The 14969-nt window shown below is 44.9% G+C and overlaps 1 protein-coding gene across 9 annotated transcripts in view; it reads right to left on the reverse strand.

The window, feature by feature from the left end:
- Positions 1-14969, reverse strand: part of MAGI1 (membrane associated guanylate kinase, WW and PDZ domain containing 1) — a 1290512-nt gene that overhangs the window by 456032 nt on the left and 819511 nt on the right. The window contains exon 1 of one of the 9 annotated variants that reach the window (XM_078661555.1): positions 10703-10906. The exons of 7 other annotated variants lie outside the window; for them this stretch is intronic. The gene's annotated coding sequence lies outside the window, so the exon portion shown is untranslated. Of the gene's footprint in view, positions 1-10702; positions 10907-14969 lie in introns of those variants that run through there. One more of the 9 variants, XM_078661557.1, reaches the window with a different exon arrangement.

Here is a 14969-nt window from a genome sequence, read left to right on the forward strand (position 1 = left end):
GTTTCTTCAGATCTTAGTCAAACAGGGAAAGCTAAGGTACCTGCTGAACAAGGGTGGTTTGATCACAACTGTTCAGCAGCTAATCAAAAATTAAAAGCTGCCCTAAACTGCAAACCAGTGAATAGGGCCATGGTGGCCCTATTAAGGAAAAGCTATAAAAATGCCCTGGACACAAGAAGACGGGAGATTAGGGTAGCTGCCTGGGAAGACCTAACCTCAGTAGACGTACTCAGAAATAGTGCCAAATTCTGGGCCATCGTTAATAAACCTTTTTTCAGGACTCCTGTAATGACCACTTAGATTGTGGCATCCAGGAACAGGCGTGGTGCTCTCATTTCAAGTCAGTCTATGAAGGGGGAAATAGTGGGGTGGGGAGTATAGCGACCCCATTTTTAAATACCTATACTTTAAAGGTATCTGAGCTAGAGGTAACAGAGGCGATCGGGAAGATGACCAGTAATAAGGCTCCGGGCCCCGATGGCGTCCCTGCCGACCTCTTTAAATCTGATGTCAAGACCTGGGCTAGAATTTTAGTCAATGTTTTTAATAGGGTTTCTATAGCAGATATTCCAGACACTTGGTCCAAATCAGTCATAGTACCCATTTTTAAGAAAGGAAATAGGGGGGGATCCAAGTTGTTATCGCCTCATTTCCCCCATAGACGCCGCAGTTAAAGTGCTAGGGCGAGTGGTCCTTGGTAAATTAACAACTTGGTTGGAGGACACAGAAACCCTTTCATGCTTACAATATGGGTTCAGGAAAGGTCGAGGCACAGTAGACCAGTGCCTCATCCTTTACCTGTTAATAGGGAAATACACTATCGCTAAACGGGGCACCTTGTATTTAGCATTCATGGACCTTTCCTCGGCCTTTGATCGAGTGAATAGGTCCAAGCTCTGGGACCTGCTTCTCAAGTTAGGAATTGACAAAAACATTGTGTATTTTCTTGCTGATCAACACAGGGAACTTACAGCCACAGTTAGGTACGACCGTTTGGGAAATAGTACAGGCAAGATCGCGATCATTAATGGTGTCAGGCAGAGCTGTATCTTGGCCCCCTTACTTTTTACTTTATACATTAATGAACTAGGGGTCGCCCTAACTGAGGCATGTAAAGACTTACCAAGGGCCGGTAAATTCCCCATTCCGGCAATATTGTATGCTGACGACGCTGCATTAATAGCACGCACAGCTGTGGGGTTGCAATGTCTTTTAAATTCATTTTCTAGTTTTATGAAAGGACTGAATCTAAGTGTAAATGTTCCTAAATCTCATGTAATGATTGTGGGGAGTAAACCAAAAAAAAATAAGACAATGATTTGCGAAGAAAATGTTTTATCTAGGGTGACAAGATTTCCCTATCTGGGGGTATTTTTTGATAACTCTACCTGGTTACCCCAGTTAGTTGCCAAACGAAATGCTTTCGCCAGGTCCCTCTTGGCAGTACGGGATTTTGCTCGTAAATTGGGTGTGAAGCGTATTAGGGCAGTGTTGGAAATCTATGATGCTAAATGCACTGCTATAGCGATGTATGGAGCGGACTTGTGGGGGTTAAAAAATTTTAAGGCCTTGCAGGTGATTGAGGATACATTTTTGAAATCCTTGCTATGTGTTCCTCAGTCTACCCCGGGATATAACGTTCATCAAGAGTGTGGGGTTGATTATCTGGAGGATCATGCTTTAGCACCACTAATGAAGTGGATCTCTATATGGCTGAACCCTGAATTAGAGCTGAATCATGAAATTTTGAGGGACTGTTTATCTTTGGATCATGGTCAATCTATCCCCTGGCTGAGTTATATTCAAAAATTGGCAGCGAAATTGGGCCGACAGGAACTATATTATTCCCCGGATAAACTGTTGAAAGGGGACATCAAATGGGTGAAAGACACATATAAACAGTTGGCATCTCTGGATAGAGAAGAAAAAGAACTATGTAAACGATCTGTTAGGGCTCACCAAATGTTAATCACCATTGATGGTATAGGACCCTACTTGAGTCTCGTCAACAATATGCATCATCGATTTTTATTGACTAAATTTAGACTGAACAAATTCCACCTTCTCCTTACTGACCGTTCTGGATGGACTAAAGACTCGGAGCTGGAGATTTGTTCTTGTGACGGTTTCTCAACTAAAGACACTATGCATTTTATCTTTTTTTGTAAGCATTTGTGTCCTATTCGCAAAAAATGTATCATTCGCCTTATCAAAGACAAGGGTTTCAGACAAGTTAAACCTGCCCTTTTATATTTACAGTTGTTGTCTACTACATGGGAGATCTTCAATGTAGCACATTTTTTAACTATTGCTTTAAGACTGAAGAGGAAAATGAACTGGATAGATTGCACATAGTGGTATATATAGGCCTAGGATTCAGCATTTTGTTTAATCTTTTTTAATTGGCTCTTTGCCAGTTTTTATCCTCTTAATTATTATATTTATAATGTACATTTTATCTGCACATGATTTTGTTGTGATAAGGCTTGTAAATTAATGTATTATTTTTTAACCAAGGTCTTGACTTCGATGAATTTTGTAGTACACTTTTATGGTTTTTGCAATGAACCGAATAAAGTATTTTGACTGACTGATTCTTTCCTCATCTGGATGGTGTAAAAATCTGTAATTCCGCCCAAGTTCGACCTGCAAGTGACACACATACTGTTGCTACACAAGCAGGGCGAAAAACTGGCAACCCAAATTTCACCCTAAACAAACTTCATTGGTTCTCCCTACAAGCCTGCATCATATTCAACGCCTAGTGCATCACGTATATGGCAGAAACAAAAACCCACCTCTTTCTGCTCCTGGCAGAAAAACAAAATAACCATATAGGGACATTAAAGAAAAATACAAAGCACTGACAACAGCCGGGTTTGAAATCTAAAAAGCAAAATAAAGTAGAGACTAGAAACCAGTTCTTCTCAAAGTACCCAGGTTACGTATTTCTCCTTCACTTTTCCGCTTGAGAGAAGAACTTAAATGAAAACCTCTGGATTCCAAGGAGCACATGACTCACCACTAATCAGGAAATTCCATCTACCTCTGCCACAGCAGTCATAATAAGACAATTCCTTAATATCACCAGCGAGACTGCCCTTTTACCTTTCTATAGGACCTTGAATTGTCTCCTACCGACTCTTGTGTGTACAGTCCCCCACCGCCTCTTGTGTGTACAGTCCCCCCATGACATTGCAAGTTATAAAAGATTCAGAACACAGAAAGCCATGCATCCTACACGTAAACAAACCCATCCCATGCTCCATGCTAAAAGGGAGATTGGAAATAAAAGAAAGCTCTCACTGCAAGAAAACTGGATAAAGGGTGAGGTTTACAAATCGTCCAAGGACAGTGAGATAGTTCAGACAAAAACAGTGAGCGCACTGAAAAGAAGCCAATGAAAATCTAGCGCTTCACGTGGACATCAAACCCTTTAGCATCTAGGTTCCAAATTACCAAGCCAATAGGTTTTAGCCATGCAGCACAGCATCCTCAATGTTGTGCAGCGAAGTTAAAGTGGAGGAAAAAAGCCTTTAGGGTATCCTCCTGTATCATTTTGAAGGCATGCCTACACTGCCTAGCAGGCAGTGGCAGCTCCTACGCTAAGGCAGAGGAGCGTTGTCCCACTGCTCTCAGAGCTGGTAAACAAGGAAAAATGAAATAATAAGAACACACTGCTATAATCATTTTATTTTACTGCATGGAGCCAGGTTGGGGCATGACTGGTTCACAGGAGAAGGAGGAGGGGTATGGGCACTACTAAGTGCGCATGATGGTTAGGCAAGCAGTCTTGGGCTGGCCAAACGTATGCGCATTTAGAATTTCTCCACCCGGCTGTGTTGCACAGCCGGGTGGAGAACTGTCCCAAGGCTTCCAGGCACTGCCTTAGCAGCCAAACAGGCCACTCAGACCAATCGCAACGCTGGTGTCATGCTTTTGACAGCAGCATTGTGATTGGCTTAGGGAAGCCTAGGAGCTAACCGCTTCCGGGTGTCAGGAGGGAAAGAAAAAGACGGAGGGGAGGTGTGGTTGCATCCAGGGAAGGGATTTCTTTGTTTCAAACCCACACCCTTGCCACCTCTGTTCCTTAGCAGCCACAACAGGTAATGCCAAAACAACACAAGGGAACGGAGGGGGGAAAGCAAACCAGAGGTTGGGAAATCAACATAGAGGGCACACATGTGGAGGGAGAGGCACGGAAGGTGCAAGAAGGCAATGGGGAGAATCACACAGATGATAGCAATAGGTAGGGGGGCAGGGAGAAACACCGATGACAAAGAGCAATACAGAGTGCAAGTGTAGAGAAGTACACGGGGGAAGACAGCTTGAAAACACACACAAAAAACACAAACAAATTTAAAGTAGTGCTTGAAAAGCAGGCAGTGGAAGCAGAGATGCCAGCCAATCAAAGCAATGGTAATGAAGCAACGTGCAATACTTCATGAGCAGGCAAACCACAATATTGCTAGGCTTGAAATCTAATCACAAGCAAGAAAATGAGTGACAAAAGCCAGAAAAATGTAAGCAATGGGCGGGCTGGGCTCCAAGTCCCTCCATATTTTTGCCAAACCTCAATATGCCTCGCAACAGACAGAGCATGCGCTGCCTAGTAAACTCGATTTGACAAGATATGCTCAAAAATAGAGGGCTCAGAGAAAGATCAATATGGATCCACATATCAATGCCCACAACAATGTATAATGTAGAACTCCAAATGCAAAAACAGGGTGACAATTGCAAAAACAATGTAGAACTCCATCATCCAAGCCAGTTCTAGATGGCTTGGAATATGTAACAAGACGGACTCCTTAGACCAAGAAAGCTCCAGAGAGAGTTGTTAATCTGCTAGATTATAATTGACATACTGATTGATGGATTCCACCGCTGACGTTTTCGGACCTGTCACCAAGTCATCTTAATGCATGTGTCCCAGGGTGTGCAAAGAGGATACAATAGTCCAAATCTACAGGAGGGACCTCCAAGTCAAAGTCTATCGATCAGCCAACAAGATGTCCTGGAAAAGTGTTCTGCACAATGTCTACTGCCTATTCTAGCAAAGCATTTGAGGAAACCAAGAGGATTCACCATTCCCAAAACACACACATTACCATGTTTACATCATTCAAGTCTCCTACAAAGTGTCCTTTACATGCAACGCAAAATAGGATTGTACATATCTATGGTTTTATGTGGTTTTGTAATTTTGTGTCAAAACATGCTCTGTACTTTTATGTCGACTTCATGATTAACTGGCCTTGCTACACCAGACTGTTACCTCTGACCTCTTCTACTTAAAAACGACAGATATATATATATATATATACACACACACACACATTCATTCATGACTGAGGACTGGCTAGACCGGACTGTTGATATAGATATATTTTTTTCTTCGTAGTTTTATGTTACGTGAACTTGACCCGAAGGTATCAGAGCACGTTACATGAGCAACTGTTACGTTAAACAAGGACACATTAATTTTTTCTAGGCACGGGGAGATTAAGTGATTTGCCTAAACTCACAGGATGTTGAGCGTCATTGCTGAGGCTCGAACCTGGTTTCCCAGATTCGAGATCGACCGCCTAGCCGTTAGGCTACATCATACATACATATTATATATACACACACACATAAATATAAATACACACACATTACATACACACACATTATATAGGATTATCAGGCCTGGCTAGTCCGGAATAGTTAGATATTTTGTACTGACATGTTGCTGCACAGTGCGTAGATTAGTGAAAGGTATTCTTTTTGACCTTCAACAGTTTGAAACAATGTGTTCTATGGCAAGCTCTTTTACTGCATGCTGCAAAATTACCTCGTCCACCTTTATACTGTTGCCCTGATACGTTTTATATTCATACCTCGTTATATGTTGAGTCTGCAACTAGCCCACAGGAGCAGCCCCTGGGCTGTATGAGAGAGCTAGGTACACAAATCAAATGAGAGACAGGATTGTGTTTAAAATCCTCATCTTACCAGGCACAATGTTCCTACTGGTAAAGCAACATGGTGTAACTTGACCTAGAGGGGCACAGAGACTACACCTACGCCAGACTACGATGGATTTCCTGTAGAAGCGAAAGAACCCCCGACGCAGCCACATCACACCCCGCCTGAGAGGCCTGCATTGGCTCCCTATCAACAACAGCATCACCTTCAAACTCCTCATCCACGCACACAAGGCCCTACACAAAGCAGGACCAGAATACCTCAACGACCGACTCAGCTTCTACACCCCCACCTGCAGCCTCCGCTCGGCCAACCTCGCCCTCTCCACAGTTCCACGCTTCCGGAAAACCACCACCGGCGGCAGATCCTTTTCCTACCTCACCGCCAAGACCTGGAACACTCTCCCTACCGGCCTACGACCGACCCAGGACCTGCTGGCCTACAGAAGACTTCTCAAGACCTGGCTTTTCCATCAGAAGCAGCCCCCCCCCAGCGCCTTGAGACCCTCACGGGTATGTAGCGCGCTTTACAAATGGACTGATTGATTGGTTGAAGAACCACTTCTTCAGAGAAACCATGAAACAGGATACCACACTAACAGTTCCTGGGTTCACCCTTGACCGACTGTCCACAGGATCACACGTAACTCCTGTAATGTTTGGAATTCAAGTTACCTCCATCATTACCAACTCTATTCTAACATGCTGACCCCTGTGAAATGTTCCCATGTGCAGGATCATATCACACACAATAACAGCAGGTGCAAAGCAGTATGCACCACAGAGAACATGGAGTAAGTCAAGGTGGTGAGCATCTCGAGTCACACCCAGAAGCCACATTTAAGGCTTAGCAAATCCAGAATGATCACACACTTAAACACCCTGACAATCCGGCTTGGAAACAAAAACAAAAAAGGCCACGTTCGTGTCCGACAAGGTATCTATTTTGAACAATTAAGTTGTCACTGTGACAAACAAACGAAACTGAGCCACTGCCCCATTGTCCCACAATAACTTGACAAACGGCAAACACTTGCGTTCTAAAGCTACATTTATGCAGCAGAGCCTGCCCTGCACCCTTATAGACCACTCACAATTAGGTTTCCATTAACAATCAACCAATAAGCAATGAAAACAAGCACTGACAAAGCCAACTTGTCCGGCCTTTGCAAACTGGAGTGATTATTTTATTGCAAGCGTATGATACAAAAAAAATCAAAAAAAAGTGCATTCACTAAGACAGGCATTTGATTGTTATAATACAATTTCAGCAAGTTTTAATAAAGTACAGGCGCTTACTAGAAGGCAGGTACACTTGGAACAGTTTGAAGAAAACATTTTTAATTTTAATGCACATTGGAGGATAATATGATTATTGGGGGCACAAACAAAACACACTATTGGATTTCAACTACTTTAACCTTAAGATATAGATTGACTGAGCAAAGTATTGGCCCAATAGAGCAGGCCCTTAAGAGCAGTTTTTTTGGGTAAATTTCTATATGATTTGGCAAAATGCCACTGCTGTAGGAGTAAGACAGTCAAGGCCTTGAGAGTTGTTGCCCCTTTGCCCCATGCTGTGTTTCGTGGTGGCCAGAAGCAAAATATGAACAGACCAATGCAGTCTCTGAAATTGAAATATACAAGTGTAGGCACTTACGAGCCCAGAGTACCTGTTTACTACTTAGCGGTGCTGGTACTCTTCTATTAAATGTATTGTATGTCTGCTGAGAAGTGCAGGTACTCTCCCTTTAAAATTAAAGTACCTGCCCAATTAAAGCACTGGACATGGATGAAGAGGCCTGGCACACAGCTCCTCCATGTATGGCTATAGGAATGTATTTATCATTTTCAAATGACATGAGGCATGCGAGATTGCTAAAGCTGTCTAAGCCAGACCTAAAACAAACAAGGTCTTGATGCTCTGTCAAAGCATCTGATGTCAAAAGTGTGACATTCGACCAGCGGGACGCTGCATGCCGGAACTTGCAGAAGGAAAAACACAAATGTCCTACAAGACTCTAAAACGTTGCTAATTAAGAGCTGACAAACATCACACGTGGCCACCTAGCAACTGTGCGCTTCCAACTACCTGCCACCCTGATGGGTAGGTTCACAGGCAAGGATAAGGGCAACTCTAAAAGCAGAAGATAGGTTAAGCAAACTTGGGTCCGGGCGCCGACCAGGGAGACAGGATGAGATAAGAGATTAACTCTGGGCTCTACTGTGGCAAGCTGTTCTCAAACAGACCAGCCAAAACGTGAGAATGGAAGGGAAAGGGGAGCCCTCCGCTCTGAAATGTGACCAAAATATCACGAGACGTTGTCATGGAAAGGAACCATGGGTGCACCAATAATGCACGCAAGGGCGCATGTGGTCATTCATACAAGGTATGACCCACCTGGACAGCATCAAACAATTGAAACATAAGAGCAGACATTTGTGATGACAGTGCAATGAGAAAACTCGGTTACTGATTCAAGACCCTGACATGGGAAGTGCAGTGACAAGTGTTCAAACCTAATAGAAGTTTGTCACCATTTTTAAGCATTTTAAGGAGCGGCAATTTTCATAGTAAGTGTGTGGTCTGCAAAGACAACATGACTTTAAAACAGACTGAATACACTCAAATGAAATGTTGCATTCAGCGTCAGCCCACAGACAAGGAAAGGAAATCAACCTCTCCAGGTGTCAATTCAACATTTCGAAAAGTGGTAAGGACATTCCTAAAAATAATGTTCATTTTAATTTCTAATCTTAAGACTTTGATTGCAGATTTCTAAGTAAAATTGCACCAGGAAGCCAAAATAATCTAAGAAGTGGTGCAGATGGCAGAAGAGGAGCGCCTACTCCGAAGTCAGGACTTGTGGAACATGACTGTACTCAAAGTTCAAGCTGCTTTTCTTAACCGGTTTCTTTCTGTTTGCCTAACACTCTTGGCCCAAGGACTACACAAACCTGTATACAAAGGGCGTGAATCAGCACGCACCGCCCACACGCTGAAGTAAATGGTGGCATGTGTACTACTGAACGGCCCCAATGTAGCTAGGCCGACCACCAACTGACCTCCATACTGCCTTAGAGCATCATGGGTAAGCACTCTGTACTCCACTACTGCGCTGCGTATGTTTAGCACATCCAACATATTCCAGCCAGCGCTGCCAACCAGACTACGGGACCCAAGCATATGACTCCACTATTGGACCCACACTGTAGAGAAAAAAAATTAGTCCTTGTTACGTATGAACACAAGTTCCCTATTCACTGCACCATCAGATGAAAAAACACAGACCAAATGAATGGCATAGCTGCTCAGTCCCCCCGCCAGCCACGCGTGACACGTCATTAATTAGTAAACAATAGCACTGTGCATTCTGGGAGTTGTAGTGTCACTTTTGCCCCATTGTAAATATAGTCTTGTTTTCATCGGGGGACTAACTGAGGGAGCCATACATGACAGCTATGAAAGGGGTGGCAATGATGACCAATCACTGTACCTGCAAAGCGAAAAAGCCAAGTTTAGTTATAGCCAAAACAGGACATAGCAAAAGCCTTACTGCATCATTTTTCAAGCACAGCTCTAAACTACAGATTATATTCTATAAACACTAAACAGGTAATGAAAAGGTAGTGGGTCCTTTGCACGGCACACCTATCATTCAAGTTGTACATGATTGCATTTAGAAGTGCAGAGTAACAGGTCTGTCATGAGCAAATGCGCACCATATTTCCCAGCCAAAGCACTTGAATATACAAAATGTGTTGTTTTGGCTAGCAAGTCCGCTTGTTTCCTACTAACATATACACAGGCACGCCTTGTTCCTTAGTACCAAATGTCGTGCATTTAAGGGAAATAACACTGCCAACAAACATGGAAGGCGTGCCACCAAACAGCTTTAATGGCTTTGGGAGGGAAGGAGAGGCACTTTTATCAAAACTGCACGGATTCTTCCAGCCTGCAGCCCCTTGCAAGGACTCCCGGCTCCTGGAGACAGCCCTCCATTATGAGAACCTGTTCCTGCCAGCGGATAAGCAGAGACGGCTGCTTGTGCTGACTCCCCACCGGGGCTGCATGGGGGTGGGGAGGCGGCACAATAGAGGGCTCTGCACAAAAGACCACCCTTCTCGGGCTCCTGCAGCTGAACCCTAGCTTAAAGCAAACAAAACTAAAATACACAGAAGTGCTAAAAACAACAAACAGAAATTCAGCAAGCAATTAAGCAGCGCACGGAAAGGAGAATAAAAAAACCCGGGCTGCCAAGCCAGCCTGAAAACAGAAAGGCTGAGCACATCCACAGCAACAAAGCGCAGGCAGCAGCAGATGGCACGTTCCTCCTGGCTGCTGGACATGTACCACCGCCGAGGCCCAGACAGCGCAGGGACAATGCATGCATCCCAGCCTCCTCGGCAGTGGCCGCGGTGGGTAATTGCATAAAACATGGCTGGCTGGTGCAGCGACAGATGCACGCGTGGAGTCCCGGGCTGAGCATGCACTGGGGAGAGAAAAAACATAAAAACACACAAAATCCCGCATCAGCCCCGGGATGCGCTCTCAACCTGGCGAAATGTATGAGGATGAAAGACAAACCGACTACGTGAGCAGCATTGCATGAAAAACACGCGGCTAGCTCCCGTCTAACACTGCCCTGCCATTCATTCATTCATTAATTCAATCAATCATTCATCATCGCTGGGCGGCAGCAGCCAGGCCCGTCGGTGCGGTTGCAATTTACCTTCGTTTGCGAAATTCCTACGCAAAAACCGGGGCACAATTCCGCACAAAATCCTTGGGAAATGTGTCTCCGCTCGCCCATGCAGCTCCGACGCGGCTCCCGTCTCTGTTCGTCTCAGCAGGCACTTGCCAGCAGCTGCTCCCTTTATCAAAGCCCCCCAGGCAAAGCCAACGAGTCCTCGCTCCTGCCCAGCTAGACAGCTCCCTCAATGTGGCTATTCACACGCCCGAGCCACGGACCGGCGGCGCGAGCCTCTCTGCTGTCCCCCCTGTCCCCTCGCGTGTACCCGCCCATCTCCGCCGGCTCCTCAAATAAACACGGCGTTCACAGCAGCCAGCCTGTCACGTGACCCGCTGAGCCACTTCAGAAGAGAGGAAAAAAACTCAACACCGAGCCCCCGAGCGCTCACCTGAGCTAACAAAACGGGCACGTTATTCCCGGGCTTACCTGGTTACCTTAAAAAAAATACTAAAAATAAACGCTGAATTTTTTTTGTCATCGCGCACTTGAAAGCTCTCGGCTTTTTTTTGTGGCCCAGTCAACATTTTTAGACATCGTATGTTTTCTTTTAAGAAAGTAAAAAAAAAATGCGGGTTAGACTCGATTTGAGCGATGACCCTGTGAACAGATGGGCATTCCCTTTCAGATGCATTCCTATCAGGTAACACGGAGATTGTGTTTTTTTCCAGCGTGTATTGATGGATGATTTCTCTGGAGTGTAAAAGCAAATTATAGAACATGGCAGTTTTTCCCCACCAAGTGCCTCGTTTTCTACCATTATTGCGGTACAAAATCACGCGCTAGTACAGAGTTTCAGATGGATAACACATATGGGGAAACATTTTTTTATTCATAGTTATGAACTGGCCTAGGTGAGGAAGATGCATTTCATTTGTGGTCCTTTTCTCCCCTCGGGTAGCAGTGATCCGCATTCTTACACTCAGTACAATGCTCTAAACACAGGCTCTTTTTCTAAGATCACTATGTCATTAGTGACACTATATTCTAAACAATGGTCTAATCTATTCCTTCTACAAACCACTCTAATCTAGAGCTTTAGTCTACCTTATTCCATTGGGCGAACCAGCACTACACCTCCAAGAAAGCCCCAGACAGAAACATGGAGTCACAGATGACATGGTAATCAAGTAGCCTTATTTGTTTGTCTAAAAGGGCTTTTCCCAACACCGTTTCACTCAAGAGATGCCTTCAATACCACCCACACAGAGGAAATGAAATGTTAGTGTGCTGTAGTGAAATCCTATGTCAACACTACATTGTTATTGCCAGGGCTTTAAGTGGGATGAAAAAACTGAGGGGGGAGGCTCTTAAAGGGGCGTGTCCCATGTAATTTGGGCGTTGCTTAAAACACCAAAATTAAAAATCTGTGTTTAGCATAGCCTGACTGGTAATCTGCTGCTTCTGTCATTGCATCCAGATATATAATACAACAAGTAACGTTACACCTACAAGAAGCCAGGCCTATTGGTTTTACCAATGGTCGTTAGTTAAATAAGATAAATAGGCAACAACTATGGCTTTGTTGTATAGAATATTGAAAATGCTTCGATTCTGAAATGATGAGGCTATGAAAGAACTATAACAAGTCTCTTTGAAGTTGCGTCAAAAGCAGTGAAGGATGGTACTCCTGCAGAGTTCAGATTTTTTTTTCATCCTGAAGGTGAGGCAGGGGTGGCTCCTCCACTAGGGCGGAGGAGCGTCACCCCACTGCTTTCTTGCAGTGCAAGAAGCAGAAACTTAAAATGGTAATAACTTTCATTTATTACCATTTTATGTTTGAATGCGGGTGGGCGTCGTTGCTGTTCTGCAAGCAGGGCAGGGGAGGAGTGGTGTCCCTGCCCACTCCCGAGTGCCCAAAGACTGCCTGGTCAGCCCCCCTGGGGACACCCAAACCAGTCATATGTAGGCTGCAATGCAGCCTGCATGGAGAACATGGTATCCCCATATCCCCTGGCTGGGCGGCGTCCCGGCCAATCACAACGCTGCTTGATTGGCTTAGGGGTGGGAGCCTGGCTGACTGCTTCTGCTTTCTGTTCCTGCCGGAGGAAGGAGAGCAGGAGCAGAGAAGATGCAGGACCCGGCCGGCGGAAAGGTACATTTAATTATTTTTTAAATTATTAATAAATTAAACCCAACGCCATCTCCCCGCACGATGCCCCCCCCTTTCCCAGGCGACACCAACCTTCCCACGCAACGCCCCCCCCCACCCGCGAGCCATGACGACCGCAACTGGGGTGAGGGCAAAATTGGAGATCCCGATACAGACCCGTCTCAGCACCTTCTTTTTTAAACTGCCAGTGCTGGTGCTGTGCACTATCAGGAACAGGCCCACTTAAAGACCAGAGCATTGCCAATTGAGATGCCAAACAGAGATAGCATCAAGGTATCACAAAGAGAACTACATTTGAGTTTTTAACAGAGTGAGATCCAGGCAGGAGGTTCGGGTGAGGCAGTAAGATACACCAAGTACACAGTGGTCCTTATTGAATCATGATGTACCTTCAGTGCTTACTTTGTTAAAGAAATAAGTGCTAGGGCTCTCTCTCAGGAGCCCACTGCAGCTTGTCCCACCCAATGCCCCTTCCACCACTGACAATGACATACCAACTCTACAACTAACCATCACACTCCTATAAGTGTGATAGTTCAGAGTATTCCAGGCCTCTAAAGCTACAAGAATGGCTTGGGTGGCAGATATAAGAAATATTTAAGGTATATTGAATTACTAAACAACTATTGTGCCTATCTCTAAAATAGATAAACAATGACACCAGGTGGCAAATTAAGCAAACACAAGGAGATGATGGACAGAGCGTTGAAACTTTTCAGACACTCACCCCAGTCACATATCTGGGTTGAATCCATCATCGTTCTTTAGCTCACTTCGCCACCCCAGATCAGACACAGCTATATGCAAATCAGTCTTGACCCTGTGCCTCATGGGAACAGTCCAGCCCAAACTGCCAAGCCATGTCTTCCCTGGACCAGAAACAAGCATCATGTGGAAAAATGTCATAAGTTCCAGTGTTGGCATTTAAGTGCAAGTGCAGAGCACTGGAAACCACCGACTCAAATCAAGCATTGTGTACTTTGTCTAAGTGGCTTTAACCCCTTCCGTGCTCATGACGAGCTCAGCTCGTCATGAGGCACGGTGCTCGTGTGCTCATGACGAGCTGAGCTCGATATGACCACACCCATTAACATTATGGTCCAGCACAGAAGGGGAAGTCCAAGAGCAGCCAAGGTGTTAAAGGTGATGGGGGAAGCATGGCAGTCAAGGTGTGTTTTTTTTGGTTGCCATTTGTAATCTACTTAGGATCCATGCAGCACTTCAATCAAATGGGAGTCCGGGAGAGATTGCGGGGGAGTGATTTAAATTTCCTACTGAAATTCCCTTTTTGGTGGAGTTTGAGGGGCCTCTTACCCCCAACACTCCTCCCAAACTAGAACTATGTTGTTCCCTAGTGATCAGACTGTAACACAGAGTAGCCATTTTTAGGTCAAGCCTAACTATTGCGTAAGCAATCGCTATGCAAGTGATTTAGAGGGGCACCAGGAAATGCTACCAAAGACCTTTGGAATGCGGTTTATGGCCAGTGCATGTGAGGCATTCAAGCGCGAAGCTGGCATCTGGCATCAGGCTTGAAAGCAGCAGACTGCTTTCGCCAGCGTGCGCTCGGCCTCACTTCCTGCTCCCCCTTTTACAACAATTAACTTTCGTTATCGCTTACACCCCATATGCTCGTTCCCTCCAACCCTTCCTTTGATGTCCGCTTTTCTTGTTGTTTGTCTTGTATGCTTTTACTGTTAACATTTAGGGAACTATTTTGTTTTTCTTTCAGCAGTCCTTGAGTGTATGTGTTTTCCAGCTCCCGCCATTATGTCTTAGTGTGCTGTTTCCCTCTCAACACTCACTGACCCCTGCGCTCTTGGTGCCTCTCCTGTGTGCTCTTAGTCCCACTCACTTCACCCACAACTTTATTTTCATTTTATATTCCCTCCTCCCTTCAAACCCATTCCCCTTAGCTGTTCTACCCTCACAATCATGTTTTTCCCCACTTTTTTATTTGGAAGGTCCAACAGCTGACATTTAGCTCCACTACATCAATAACACTATTGCTCGCTTTCCCGAAGTACGTGACGTCTGCCATCTAAGACCAATCAGTTAAAAGAAAATGGTATATGGCGCCCGTGTCATGCCGTGATTAGCAACAGCAGTTGCATCATCTCATCTTTGCTTTTTTTA

Source organism: Lissotriton helveticus, chromosome 9, assembly GCF_964261635.1.
Source record: "Lissotriton helveticus chromosome 9, aLisHel1.1, whole genome shotgun sequence".
NCBI classification, from domain to species: Eukaryota; Metazoa; Chordata; class Amphibia; order Caudata; family Salamandridae; genus Lissotriton; species Lissotriton helveticus.